At 41.8% G+C, this 15,867-nt stretch overlaps 1 protein-coding gene across 3 annotated transcripts in view; it reads left to right on the top strand.

Annotated features, from left to right (window-relative positions):
* The window catches only part of LOC115125332 (MAGUK p55 subfamily member 7-like), a 313,135-nt gene that overhangs the window by 23,216 nt on the left and 274,052 nt on the right, over positions 1 to 15,867 (top strand). The window lies entirely within an intron of this gene.

Raw genomic sequence — 15,867 nt, 5'->3', positions numbered from 1 at the left:
ACAAATCCCTCAGTGGGTGGAAGAGGCGTTGGAAGAAGGGGTAAGTGGGTGATCAAGCTGTGAGGTCTTTATTCTCTTTGTTAATTTCATCTGCTTGACGTTATCAGTCAACATGTGGCCATAATCCTCTCGGAGAGGCACCCTTGAGAATATAAATATTTGGCATCTTTGATAAATATGATCCAAAAATAACATAAATACACTGAACAAAAATATTAACGCAACAATTTCAAAGATTTTACTGAGTTAATGTTCATATAACAAAATCAGTCAATTGAAATAAATTCATTAGCCTCTTATCTATGGATTTTATATAACTGGGAATACAGATATGAATCTGTTGGTCACAGATACCTTAAAAAATGCAAGTTAGAGCCGTGGACCAGAAAACCGGTCTGTATCTAGTGTGACCATTTGCCTCATGTAGTGCGACACATCTCCCTTGCAGAGTTGAACTGTGTGGCCTGTGGAATGTTGTCCCACTCCTCTTCAATGGCTGTGCGAAGTTGCTGGAAATTGGCGGGAACTGGAATACGCTGTTGTGCACGTTGATCCAGAGCATCCCAAAAATGCTCAATGGATGACATGTTTGGTCAGTATGCAGGTCATGGTAGAACTGGGGCATTTTCAGCTTCCAGAAATTGTGTACACATCCTTGCGATTTGGGGCTGTGCGTTATCATGTTGAAATATGAGGTTATGGCAGCGGATGAATGGCACAACAATGGGCCTCAGGATCTCGTCACGGTATCTCTGTGCATTATAATTGACATCGATAAAGTGCAGTTGTGTTCGTTGTCCGGTGTTTATGCCTGCCCATACCATAATGTTGACATCAGCTAGCCACACAAGGCCAAACATGCTGCCCGCCATCTGCCTGCTACAGTTGAAACCGGGATTAATCCGTGAAGATCCAGCGGCCATTCAAGGTGAGCATTTTCCCACTGAAATTGGTTACGACGTTGAACTGCAGTCAGACCCAGACCCTGGTGAGGAAGACGAACACACAGATTAGCTTCCTTAAAACAGTTTCTGACAGTTTGCAGAAAATATTTGGTTGTGCAGACCCACAGTTTAATCAGCTGGCCAGATGGCTGGTCTCGGGCGATGTTGCAGGTGAAGAGGTCCTGGGCTGGTGTGATTACACGTGGTCTGCGGTGGTGAGGCCGGGTTGGGTGTACTGCCAAATTCTCTAAAATGATGTTGGAAGCGGCTTATGGTAGAGAAATTAATATTAAATTCTCTGGCAACAGCTCTGGTGGACATTCCTGTCGTCAGCATGCCGATTGCATGCTCCCTCAACTTGAGACATCTGTGGCATTGTTGTGTGACAAAACTGCACATTTTAAAGTGGCCTTTTAATTGCCCCCAGCACAAGGTGCACTTGTGTAATGGTCATGCTGTTTTAATCAGCTTTTTGATATTTCACACCTATCAGGTGGGTGGATTATCTTAACAAATGAGAAATGCTTGCTAACAGGGATGTAAACAGATTTGTGCAGACAATATGAGAGAAATAAGCTTTTGGTGCATATGGAACATTTCTGGGATCTTTTATTTCAGCTCATGAAACATGGGACCAACACCTTACATGTTGTTTATATTTTTGTGAAGTATAAATATTGCAGATACAGAGGTAGTATGCTCAACAACTGGGAAATTATATTTTACACTAATATAATTGCTCAGAGAAAGATTTCATTTAAGAGTAGTCCGTAAGAACACACAAAGAATATCAAGGATCTGGGAAGATTCTTAATGGAGGACTGGTCTAATCTACCTCCCAACGTGTTCTCCAATCGCATACAAACTTTTTAGAAAAAGGCTCAATGTTGTTGTCCTCACAAAGGGAGAGTGCTAGAGTATTGAAAACAGGGGTGCCAATAATTTTGACCCGTATTTATCTTTTACATTTTTTTATGTAATACCTGTAAAACCAAATGTCTTTCTCTGAGCATTTGCAGTTCTGTGGTAATGGAATTGCGCCGACACTCCGATTTTACAGTTAAAATGTATGCCACAGAAAAAGTTGATTTCAAAGTTGAACAAACTCTATGCACAAGGACTACTTTTAACAATTTACACTGACAATTTTGCAAAAACACATTTACTTGAACTGTGAAGATGCAAAGTTTGGCAACTGAATTTTGGTAAAATCTCCCTCAGTTCTTTTTATGTGCCCATTTTCCAATATCTTTGTTAAATATGTGCTCTGAATTAAGATTCACAGATGTCTGTAAAAATGACATGTTGACTTTGAAAAAATCTATTTAGGTTATTGAACTACAGTAAGTGAAGTGTATTTACACCCTGTAAGGGAATTTCATCATGGGTCTCTGATCAGAAATGCACAATTGTGGATATGAATGTCATTCTCTTCTTGGTGATGTGTCCTAAATAGGTACACAAATGTGTAAATAGGCAATATCGTCCTTTGCATATTTGGATATTATTCTAAACACTGGCTATTTATTTATAATGAGCTGTAACCCCAAAGACCACATTTGGTTGGTCTGGACCGGACCAAATATGAACCAATCATCAACTTCTATGTTCACAAGTTTGAAAATCAAAGTCGAACTCAGGAGAGTACAGCACAAAACAGTAGAGTACATTACAGTACTGTTCAAACTTGTGAATCCAACTGTAGTTTCTCATTGTAGCCAATTCAATTGCAGGAATTCCGTTACGGATTTGGTAATGGAAGTTTTAGTTTGAACTTTAATACATAAACAAAACGAGCCTTTTACTTCATTATTGTGTTTAGATTTATTTCTAACACCTTTCAATACTTTTTTTCTGGTAGATGTTTTCTAAGACCCCTTTCCCATCTGTTTGACCAGGAATCAGTCTTTACTTATAACTCATTCTTTGGAGGGAAATGGTTGAAAAATATATATATCCTGTAATTCCCCCCAAAATATACATTCTTACACGGAACCCAAACCAGCTGCACGCGTGCGCCATCGTGCATAGATTTATTTTGTCCCCCAACACCAAACGCTATCACGACATGTAGGTTAAAATATCAAAGCAAACCCTGAACCAATTACATTATTTTGGGGACAAGTCGAAAAGCATTAAACATTTATGGCAATTTAGCTAGCTAGCTTGCTGTTGCTATCTAATTTGTCCTGGGATATAAACATTGAGTTATTATTTACCTGAAATGCACAAGGTCCTCTACTCTGCCAATTAATCCACACATAAAACGGTCAACCAAATCATTTCTAGTCATCTCTCCTCCTAGGCTTTTTCTTCTCTTGACTTTATATTGCGATGGCAACTTTAATCAATTAGGTGCATTACCGCCACTGACCTGGTTTGTCTTTGTCACCAACATGGGAATAACCAATGAGGAGATGGCATGTGGGTACCTGTTTCTATAAACCAATGAGGAGATGGGAGAGGCAGGACTTGCAGCGCGATCTGCATCACAAATAGAACTGACTTCTATTTTAACCCTTGGCAACGCAGATGCTCGTTGGTGCGCCGAGCAGTGGGGGTGCATTAATTGAATAATATAGATTTATACATTTATTTTGCAACGTTCGTGCACGCGATGCAAACGGTGTAGTCAGCCTGTTAGCTTTTCATTTGACACCCAATGTGATATGCTCTGATGAACCACATGTTGATGCTCATGGGTCCTTTTACATGGAAATTACCATTTAGTATAAAATAATATAATTTTCCATTTTAGCATACAATATAGCTCAGTATTTGTATTATTGATGTTATCGGCTTTTTTTCTCATCTTTCATTGGTGCCAAATAATTATGCATCTGACTGTATATACATTTTTGTATGGGTGGTCCCAGTGGGAATTGAACCCATGATTCTGCCATTGCAAGTAACACTATACACCCAAGTTCCCTACTGTAATTCATATTACACTAGCTTCTAGCATTTGTTCTCATTTATCGGCCACAGAAAGGTGGGAGCCAATTCTCACGGGCCCTTGTGTCCAGGCAACTGTTATATGGACGGCTGATGTTGATAGAGGAAGCATGGTATGTGTGTGTAGAGAGAATTTGTATGTGTGTGTGTCGAGAGAGAGGGTATGTGTAACTATGTGTGAGAGGTTCTGTTTAATGTCACAGTTCAGTTTGTTCAGTGCAGCAGCAGCTCTCAAGCCGGACAGGCATCTGGGTTAGGCTAGCCCCTGGAGACGAGAGATATATATTGTGTTGAGAATGATGTGCGCAATGTCATGGGAATATCCACCCTTACCGCAGTGTTTTCTGCAATTACAGGGAGCAGCCAGTCAAACAGAAAAAGTATCCAGCCAGCCATGGCCCCCAGGGTTACAATGTGTTTGCTGAAGGAATTCTCATTCGGTGGCCTCTGGTCCATTCAAATGTCTTGATTCCATCCTAAATACACAGCAAAATTATTGAAGAAGTGGTTACCTTTATCAAGTTTACCTCCCCGATTGGAAAAGTTAGTTGTGGTCTTGTGTAGAAAGATATGACTTGACAATTTAAAGGACTGAAAATGTATGAATTCAGTTAGTTGTTTTGCGTATTGTCTAGGCCAGGGTTTCCATTAGCCGATAATAGCTGGCTTTTGTCAGAGAAAATAAATAGAACTGGTGCCGGGAGAAAATCCCATTGCGAGATAATGCTTTTTAGCCTGTAAATTGATGGAAATACCAGTCGTTGTAAATCCATTTGACTGGTCATGCTTATCGGTCTGTAGGTAATTTGCATAATTTGCATAATTTAGTGGAAATAAATTGGCCTATGTGTACAGTATATTCATTACGTACAGTTTATATACTGTACAGTTTATATACACTTAGGTTGGAGTCATTAAAACTCGTTTTTCAACCACTCCACAAATTTCTTGTTAACAAACCATAGTTTTGGCAAGTCGGTGGGTCAGTAGTTTACATACACTAAATTGACTGTGCCTTTAATTTCTGAAAATGATGTCATGGCTTTAGAAGCTTCTGATAGGCTAATTGACATCATTCGAGTCAATTGGAGGTGTACCTGTGGATGTATTTCAAGGCCTACCTTCAAACTCAGTGCCTCTTTGCTTGACGACATGGGAAAATCTAAAGGAATCAGACAAGACCTCAGAAAAAAGATTGTAGACCTCCAAAAGTCTGATTCATCCTTGGGAGCAATTTCCAAACGCCTGAAGGTACCACGTTTATCTGTACAAACAATAGTACCCAAGTATAAACACCATGGGACCACGCAGCCGTCATACCGCTCAGGAAGGAGACGTGTTCTGTTTCCTAGAGATGAACATACTTTGGTTTGAAAAGGGCAAATCAATCCCAGAACAACAACAAAGGACCTACAAAATAATCTATATCCACAGTAAAACGAGTCCTATATCGACATAACCTGAAAGGGCACTCAGCAAGGAAGAAGCCACTGCTCCAAAACTGCCATAAAAAAGCCAGACTACGGTTTGCAACTGCACATGGGGACAAAGATCGTACTCTTTGGATAACTGTCCTCTGGTCTGATGAAACAAAAATAGAATTGTTTGGCCATAATGACCATCGTTATGTTTGGAGGAAAAATAGGGAGGCTTGCAAGCCGAAGAACACCATCCCAACCGTGAAGCACGGGGGTGGCAGCATCATGTTGTGGGGGTGCTTTGCTGCAGGAGGGACAGGTTCACTTCACAAAATAGATGGCATTATGAGGGAGGATAATGATGTGGATATATTGAAGCAACATCTCAAGACATCAGTCAGGAAGTTAAAGCTTGATCACAAATGGGTCTTCCAAATGGACAATGACCCCAAGCATACTTCCAAAATTGTGGCAAAGGACAACAGAGTCAAGGTATTGGAGTGGCCATCACAAAGCCCTGACCTTAATCCTATAGAACGTTTGTGGCCAGAACTGAAAAAGCTTGTGCGAGCAAGGAGGCCTACAAACCTGACTCAGTTACACCAGCTCTGTCAGGAGGAATGGGCCAAAATTCACCCAACTTATTGTGGGAAGCTTGTGGAAGGCTACCCAAAACATTTGATCCAAGTTAAACAATTTAAAGGCAATGCTACCAAATACTAATTGAGTGTATGTGCACTTCTGACCCACTGGGAATGGTGATGAAAAAATAAAAGCTGAAATAAATAATTCTCTCTACTATTATTCTGACATTTCACATTCTTACATTTTTTAAATGTTTTTATTTAACCAGGTATGCCAGTTGAGATCAAGTTCTCATTTACAACTGCAACCTGGCCAAGATAAAGCAAAGCAGTGCAACAAAAAACAACAACAAAGAGTTACACATGGGATAAACAAAAGTACAGTCAGTAACACAATGGAAAATCTATACACAGTGTGTGCAAATGGAATAAAGAGGTAAGGAAATAGGCCATAGTAGCGTAATTACAATTTAGGAAATTAACACGGGTGTGATAGCTGTGCAAGTAGAAATACTGGTATGCAAAAGCGTAAATAAAAACACTATGGGGATGAGGTAGGTAGTTGGATGGGCTATTTACAGATGGGCTATGTACAGCTGCAGCGATCGGTAAGCTGCTCAGATTGCTGATGCTTAAAGTTAGTGAGGGAGATATATCTCCAACTTCAGCGAGTTTTGCAATTCGTTCCAGTCATTGGCAGCAGAGAACTGGAAGGAATCACGGCTAAAGGAGGTGTTGGCATTGGGGATGACCAGTGAGATATACCTGCTGGAGCGCATGCTATGGGTGTGTGTTATGGTGACCAGTGAGCTGAGACAAGGCAGAGTTTTACCCAGCAAAAACTTATAGATGACCTGGAGCCAATGGGTCTGGCAACGAATATGTAGCGAGAGCCAGCCGATGAGAGCATACAAGTCGCAGTGGTGGGTGGTATATGGGGTTTTGATGACAAAACGGATGGCACTGTGGTAGACTGCATCCAGTTTGCTGAGTAGAGTGTTGGATGCTATTTTGTAAATTACATCGCTGAAGTCGAGGATCGGTAGGATAGTCAGTTTTACGAGGGTATGTTTGGCAGCGTCAGTGAAGGAGGCTTTGTTGCGAAAAAGGAAACCAATTCTAGATTTAATTTGGATTTGAGATGCTGGAAGTGCGTCTGGAAGGAGAGTTTATAGTCTAGTCAGACACCTAGGTATTTATAGTTGTCCACATATTCTAAGTCAGAACCATCCAGAGTAGTGATGCTAGTCGGGCGGGCGGGTACGGGCAGCAATCGGTTGAAGAGCATGGCATTTAGTTTTACTACCGTTTAACCTTTCTGGGGCAGGCGTTCCGATAGCGACCCACCTCGACAACATCCGGTGAAATTGCAGAGCGCCAAATAAAAAATACAGAAATAGTCATAATAAACATTCATAAAAAATAAAAAATTTAAGCCGCTGTTATACATCGGTTATACATTACAAAAGTCAGAAATAGCGATACAATTAATCACTTACCTTTGAAGATCTTCATATGGTTGTAGTCCCAAGAGTCCCAGCTACACAAATGTTTGTTTTGTTCAACAAAGTCCCTCTTTATATTCCAAAAACTCGGCGGAGAGGTCTTAGTATATGCATATCCTAGCTTCTGGGCCTGACTAACAGGTAGTTTACTTTGGGCACGCTTCTCATCCAGACGTCGAAATACTGCCCCCAAGCCATAAGAAGTTTTAAGAGCAGTTGGAGGCCACGGGAGGAGAGTATTTTTTTTTTATGGCGTTGAAGCTCATTTGGAGGTTTGTTAACCGTGTCCAAAGAAGGTCCAGATGTATACAGAATGGTGTCGTCTGCGTAGAGGTGGATCAAGGAATCACCCGCAGCAAGAGCGACATCATTGATATATACAGAGAAAATAGTTGGCCCGAGAATTGAACCCTGTGGTACCCCTATAGAGACTGCCAGAGGTCCGGACAAAAGGCCCTCAGATTTGACACACTGAACTCTGTCGGAGAAGTAGTTTGTGAACCAGGCGAGGCAGTCATTTGAGAAACCAAGGCTATCGAGTCTGCCAATAAGAATGCAGTGATTGACGGAGTCAAAAGCCTTGGCCAGGTCAATGAATACAGCTGCACAGTATTGTCTTTTATTGATGGTGGTTATGATATCGTTTAGTACCTTGTGCGTGGCTGAGGTGCACCCGTGACCAGCTCGGAAACCGGATTGCACAGCAGAGAAGATACGGTGGGATTTGTAATGGTCAGTGATCTGTTTGTTAACTTTGCTTTCGAAGACTTTAGAAAGGCAGGACAGGATGGATATAGGTCTAATAGTTTGGATCTAGAGTGTCTCCCCCTTTGAAGAGGGGGATGACCGCGGCAGCTTTACAATTTTGAGTAATCTCGGATGATACAAAGAGAGGTTGAACAGACTAGTAATAGGAGTTGCAACAATGGCGGTGGATAATTTTAGAAAGAGAGGGTCCAGATTGTCTAACCCAGCTTATTTGTAGGGGTCCAGGTTTTGCAGCTCTTTCAGAATATCTGCTTTCTGGATTTGGGTGAAGGAGAACCTGAGAGGCTTGGGCAAGTAGAAGCGGCAGGTGCGGAGCTGTTTGCCTGGGTTGGGGTTACCAGGAGGAAATCATGGCCAGCCGTTGAGAAATGCTTATTGAAATTCTCGATTTTCTTGGATTCATCGGTGATGTAGGTGGTCTTATTCTCCATGGACTTTAGTGTCCCAGAACCTTTTGGAGTTCGAGCTACAGGATTCAAATTTCGGTTTGAAAAAGCTAGCCTTTGATTTCCTAACTGACTGTGTGTATTGGTTCCTGACTTCCCTGAAAGTTGCATATCGTGGTGACTATTCCATGCTAGTGTAGTACGCCCCAGGATGTTTTTGTGCTGGTCGAGGGCAGTCAGGTCTGGAGTGAACCAAGGGCTATATCTGTTCTTAGTTCTACATTTTTTTAAAAAGGGCATGCTTATTTAAGATAGTGAGGAAATGTATTTTTAAAGAACAACCAGGCATCCTCTACTGACGGGATGAGGTCAATATCCTTCCAGGATACCCGGGCCAGATCGATTAGAAAGGCCTACTCATAGAAGTGTTTTAGGGAGCGTTTGACAGTGATGGGGGGTGGTCGTTTGAGGCAGTGATCGCTGAGATCCTGATTGAATACAGCAGAGGTGTATTTGGAGGGCAAGTTGGTCACGAAAATAATTAAATAAAGTGGTGATCGTAACTGACCTAAAACAAGGAATTTTTACTAGGATTAAATGTTAGGAATTGTGAAAAACTGAGTTTAAATCTATTTGGCTAAGGTGTATGTAAACTTCTGACTTCAACTTTTTCTTATTTATCAAACGTATACAGAGGTGCTTGTGGTACTTTCAAGACCAGCTAGTTCTCCCAGTCTCACATCCGAATTAGACATTCATTCAGGTTTCTCAAATGTCCCATTTCGGAGTTTGTGGTTAAGCGTCAACTCAATGGTTAAGGTTTGAGAGAATATTTTTGTTTTCAGCCTTAATTTAGTTTTGCTATCTGTGTCAGGCTATAAATGAGACCGATGACGTAACATCATGCACGTGTCTTTTCATACTCAATTGCTTTCATTCAGTAGGCCATTGCAAAACAATTATCAGTAGGTCATGTGTAGAAAATGTGACATAGTGTTGATCACAATGTCATTGTATTATCCTTAACTGTAGGCTAGCTACGACTATCACTAGATGGATATACGGACATTCTTCAAGAGAGGCAGTGCCAGCTGCTCTGCCGAGAGCCAATTCGGCGAAAAATTTAGATTTGACCAGTTCAAACAAATGAAAGTTTAGGCTGATTAATCACCTATTAATCCTTGAGTTATTGTAAATCTGAGTTTAATAACAATACATGTCAAAACACAGCAGACAAGAATGAGGGAAAGAAGCTGGAGGCTGATAGGGCTGAGGGAGCATGTTTGATGGTTACGTGATTAAAAAAGCGAGTAGATGTTTAAGCTGTCATATGCTGTACAAATTTATGTCTTACTTTTGTTAGGCATAAATAAATGATGTTCATGATATATTCAAGGGTCATGCCAAAAGAGAGACTTATGTGCAAGGAAGAGATCAACATGCGAGCTATATAAGGGAGAGGGAGAGCAAGCATGCCCAGAGAAAGAGGGACAATAAACAGGCCCAGAGAAAGAGGGACAATAAACAGGCCCAGAGAGGGAGGGACAACAAACAGGCCCAGAGAGGGAGGGACAACAAACAGGTCCAGAGAGGGAGGGATAACCGGTCCAGAGAGAGAGGGACAACAAACAGATCCAGAGAGCGAGAGAGAGAGAGGGACAACAAACAGATCCAGAGAGAGAGAGGGACAACAAACAGATCCAGAGAGAGAGAGGGACAACAAACAGATCCAGAGAGAGAGAGGGACAACAAACAGATCCAGAGAGAGAGAGGGACAACAAACAGATCCAGAGAGAGAGAGGGACAACAAACAGATCCAGAGAGAGAGAGGGACAACAAACGGGTCCAGAGAGAGAGGGACAACAAACAGATCCAGAGAGAGAGGGACAACAAACAGATCCAGAGAGAGAGGGACAACAAACAGGTCCAGAGAGGGAGGGACAACAAACAGGTCCAGAGAGGGAGGGACAACAAACAGGTCCAGAGAGGGAGGGACAACAAACAGGTCCAGAGGGGAGGGACAACAAACAGGTCCAGAGAGGGAGGGACAACAAACAGGTCCCGAGAGGGAGGGACAACAAACAGGTCCAGAGAGAGAGGGACAACAAACAGGTCCAGAGAGAGAGGGACAACAAACAGGTCCAGAGAGAGAGGGACAACAAACAGGTCCAGAGAGAGAGGGACAACAAACAGGTCCAGAGAGAGAGGGACAACAAACAGGTCCAGAGAGAGAGGGACAACAAACAGGTCCAGAGAGAGAGGGACAACAAACAGGTCCAGAGAGAGAGGGACAACAAAACAGGTCCAGAGAGAGAGGGACAACAAACAGGTCCAGAGAGAGAGGGACAACAAACAGGTCCAGAGAGGGAGGGACAAGAAACAGATCCAGAGCGAAGCGAACAGATCCAGAGAGGGAGGGACAACAAACAGATCCATAATTTTCTCTCTCGTTCTTCTCTCTCTCAAAATAAAATCCCCAAAGTATTTTGGATATGTAGTACAGCCATGTTTGTGCCTTTTGTTGGTTTTGAATGGATGGGGACAGAGTGGACTTTATTTGGATAGAATTTAAGTAAGTCATATTAGATCACTGTCTTAACACAAACTGAGACAAGTATATTTTAGCCAACCTTGACCAAAAATAACCTTTTTTTGATAGATTTTTACACCCGTTGTTGCTCTATAAAAGACATTTGGGGGCCAGACCACCCCTAAAAGAGGCTTATCCCCCCTATTTATGAATCTGTAGTGACGTCCCTGAATCTGTAAACGTCTTATGATAATATTGGGCAAATTTAATACATTTTCAATACATTTAGTTGATTCCCTACCAAGTTCAATAAAAAATGTACATGGTTGAATTGTTTTAATGCCTGAATTACTAATTATCATATTTGGACCAGAATGAGGCTCTTCACTACCTATCGTTCCTGCAGTGATGAATCACAATTTTCATTGAATGTTTCCATAATTTATTTGCAGATTATCGCCAAACAGCCTTGGCCTACTGTGCCAGTAGCCTCTGCAAATTAGGGTCCCAAATGAACGGCTCTCTCACCGATGCGATTCGGCAGGCTATGCTGACTGACGAGACACAAGTCACTCACTTAAGTGTCACTGTCAGGCAATCCCTGACATCGTAGGAAATGACACCTAGGAAATCGTTTGATTTACTACTCCCGATGTGATACCATGGACATCTAACCACGTTGCATAGTTTATGAACGGCAACGGGATGTAGGAGGATGTTATTTTTATTGGTCAGTCTGAGATATGGCTTTTTCTTTGCAACTGCCTAGAAGGCCAACATCCCGGAGTCACCTCTTCACTGTTGACGTTGATACGGGTGTTTTGAGGGTACAACTCACTCCTCATGCCAAAAAGAGGCATATGGGTTGTCTCTCCATTCTCTCCGTCCTCCCATGTCAGAAAGGGAGGTACATTCCAAGGCATTATCAAGGCGTTTTAAAGCGGTAAAAAGTGAGCTCAAGTGATATACAGACTCCCTCCAGCCTCCTCCTAATCACAGTGGAGGTGGTGGGAGTTTCAGGGAGTTTGTGCTTTGAAGCCTCAAGGGAACCAACCATCCCACAGCCAGCTGGTCTCTGTTACTAAACTCACCCTTCTCTTCTCATCGCCTCCTCCTCTCCTTTCCTGCTCTCCGTCCGTACAGTGTTTTAGATTCACCCACCTGAATCCAGGATCATAAATTTGATTTATTTTTAATCAATTGCTTTTTAGCAGTTGTATTTTATACTCCTTCACGTCTTATCACTCCCGTGGTTCACATTTCACAGGCAAGGCAACAATTAGATGAGAGGATAGCTGAGGGTGGAAAATACACCGACCGACAGAATCCACTACGGCCTGCTTGGCGGGGACTGTATATTATTGTGTGTGAGGAATGTTGAGAACAAGGGGTGTGTGCGTAGTTCGGTGCATGTGTGTAAGAGAGAGAGTGTGTGTGTAATGATTATTATGTGAATCTTCTGCGTGGCTGGCTCATTTGGGTCAGTCGTAGTGATTAACAGGGAGGGGTGTGAGGGAGATGACAGGTGCTGATGCTCAGGGCTTACTCATTTGTTTTTGGTTTCACAGACAATGGGGGCCTTTATTGCCAAACGGGACACACTCACTGCACAGACTACTGTGCATGCAGTCTCATAAGGGTCATTCCACCTCTCAAAAAGCACAAGAAAGAGGATTTCAACACTCACCATCTCAGATTGTTTTGAAATAGTAAAAACAAACCAGATTAGCATTCCTGCAACATTATTTTGTTGAAATATAATTTCTCAGCAATTAAGCTAATTGATTTCACCCAAATTGGCCATTTTAAATTATATAATACTCAATAAATGTGACACTGATCAAATGATATAATGTTGTATAATAGGACCTATATAATGGACCTATATAATAGGCAGTGTCATAGGTAAGCCCATTAAGTTGTCAGAGACTCATAGCCTGTTTTCTCTGCTACCTCATGACAAGCGGTACCGGAGCGCCAAGTCTAGGACCAAAAGGCTCCTTAACAGCTTCTACCCCCAAGCCACAAGACTGCTGAACAATTAATCAAATGGACACCGGACTATTAAATCACCCCCCTTTTTGTACACCACTCTTACTCGCTGTTTATTATCTATGCATAGTCACTTCACCCCTACCTACATGTATAAATGACCTCTAACCTGTACCCCCCCGCACACTGACTCGGTACCGGTACCCCCTGTATACAGCCTCGTTATGTTATCTTTTTTACTTTTAGTTTATTCAGTGCAGTTCAATAGAGTTAAGGGCATGTGACAAAGTTTGATTTGTAGAAACAGATAAGATAACATTTCCTGACTACAGAAAGTATTTTTAGAACAACTGGAGTTGGTGGGTGTGACAGATCTCTGACATGGCATGGAACGACCCATAAACCAATTTGCGGGAATCTATACGGGAGCATGACATTGTTTGTTAGCAATGTTCTCCATAACAAAGCAAAGGAATTAACAATAGTGCTGAACTTTTTCAAAGGAAACTCTGCGTTACTAGTTAACTTTATTTGGATCTTTTGTTTCATCCAGTGTCACATTGGCACAATGATGTGGAAACTGGAAAGTCCCTTGATGTCCCTTTTCATGCCGAGAGACAGTGGACCCTCACTCGTAGCCTGGGAGTGGTACACACTGTGCAATGGGGTGACTCATTGAGTGCCGGGGTGCATAGACCCGGTCTCCCCTGCCCCTCCTGCCCTCTGCTGGTCCTCGTAAATGAAAGCCATTGTCCAGGCCTGCCCCCCTCTCCTCATCTCAGGTCCATGGCGCTTGCTGCCCAGTAATCAGTGAGCGACGATGAATCTTCAGCAGGTCCATGGCCAGTTCTCTCTCCCTCGCAGCAGGAATGTTTTAATTGGTCCGGCTGTGAGACCTTTAAGAGACTTGTTGATGAATGAAACTTGTTCATTTCTTGGCCTTTTTGTTGTTTCAACCTTTTCCCTGATAAGCGTCATGTGTTTCCCCCCACTTCCTCTAAAGAAGTACAAGTAAGCTGTCTAGCAACTCCACACTATGCATATTTCCTCTTAGCTATTAGCCTACACCCTATCTTGTTGACATTTTGTCACTAAAACGGAAGTAAGCCTGTCAGCTGATGTTTAGCAATGCCCCTTAGACATAGCTGTAATACAGTCAGTGGCTCTTTGCCAAAGGACCCATGAGCACCAACATGTGCAGTAAATAGAACATTCCGTTATGCTGTGTGACTAAAATCACTGGGGAATCCAGGGGGGGGAGGAGGCATATTACAACCTATGTGTTGTGACAATTGTGTTTGCTCTATAATCTGTTCGTTTATATGCCTTGTGACCGTGATACAGAGGCCTAAAGGCTGCGACAATAAGAAGACAGTGGCAGAATAAATTAAACCAAAACCTTTAGTTTCATCACAAAACCAGAGAGCAACATCTGTCCTGTGAAATCCACAAAGCATAGGCCTTATTGCATGTAAAACAGTTACATGACCTACAGCATGGTCAAGCAAGTTAATGTTTCCGACATTCAGTACAACGTTCGCTAATAAACCTTAGTCGTCTACATCTAGTTACATATTGTACTTCCATTCTCTCGGGCCAGGGGCACAATGTCGTAATTATTGGTTGGATCACAATCGCCCTTATAATCATATAACCAGTACGAAGAATTAAGTAAAACCAGAAGTCCAAATCCTTGTCTCCATCCATGGCTAATTTAGAAAAGGGTCAATTTTAGCTAGCTAGCTAGCCACCAGAGGACAACAACACAACGAGATACAACAATAAAAAATGTTCCTGTCAAGGACATATGCGATTGGATAGGAGTCTGGCTTCCCTTGGCAGCCATGAATACATGACACTGGTCAAATTGGGTGTCAAATGAAAGCTAATAGTCAATAAAGCATTATTTTTTATTAAGGGCTACATATTTTTCAACTGTTTTCCTTCCTAAAAATTTGGAATAATCAAAGGCTTTGATTTCTGGTCAAATAGATGTAAAAGGGGTCTTAGACGTGTACTTTTTCTGGTAGATGTTGTCTATGATTAACGTGGTCTTTTTGGTGTGCTGAGCTCATTTCAACAATCGCCAGTGTGTAGAATAATACCCTAATATGCAGAATTCTGATATTGCATATTTCTATCCCTACATATTCTGGATTAGAGGTCGACCGATTATGATTTTTCAACGCCGATACGGATTATTGGAGGACAAAAAAGATGATTACTGAATGAACACTTATTTTTAACTTAATATAATACATATGGACTTTTGTAAGGGTGCTCTTAAGGTGATTCCACAGGGTGGTATTTTTATTTATTTAGCCGTTGCTGACCCCATGCTTACATCTTTATCACAAATAAGACACCTTGCTTTCCCTGGTGCCAATTCCATGTAATAGTCCCACACTGGTGCTCTGCTTTTCTCTGCCATCTGTAAAACACACACACAGCTCTGCTTAGGAGACAAATACTCTCAACTGTTTGAATAAAAATAGAGTTTAAGTTACCTGTGATGAATGTTGAAAACAAAAACTGTCATTTCTATATGCAGGTAATCCTATTTTAATAATGGATATAGTAAGAATTGACTACCAAAGTGCGAGTCATAATTCCTATGACACCTAGCAAAATCTGAAAAGTGGTTCCTTCATTCATTTATTCCATAGCATATTTTTTAGATTCACTTAAAATAAGGTCTGTGTTTCGTGTAGGCTTACACCACCTTGCCAATTTTATAACTGTGTAGATATCCATAGGACAAGGTAACTCTCATCAATATTGGCTA

Source organism: Oncorhynchus nerka, linkage group LG22 (genome assembly GCF_034236695.1).
Source record: "Oncorhynchus nerka isolate Pitt River linkage group LG22, Oner_Uvic_2.0, whole genome shotgun sequence".
Classification (NCBI taxonomy): Eukaryota; Metazoa; Chordata; class Actinopteri; order Salmoniformes; family Salmonidae; genus Oncorhynchus; species Oncorhynchus nerka.
Note: the sequence above shows the minus strand (reverse complement) of the source record. Positions and strands in the feature narration are given on the sequence as shown.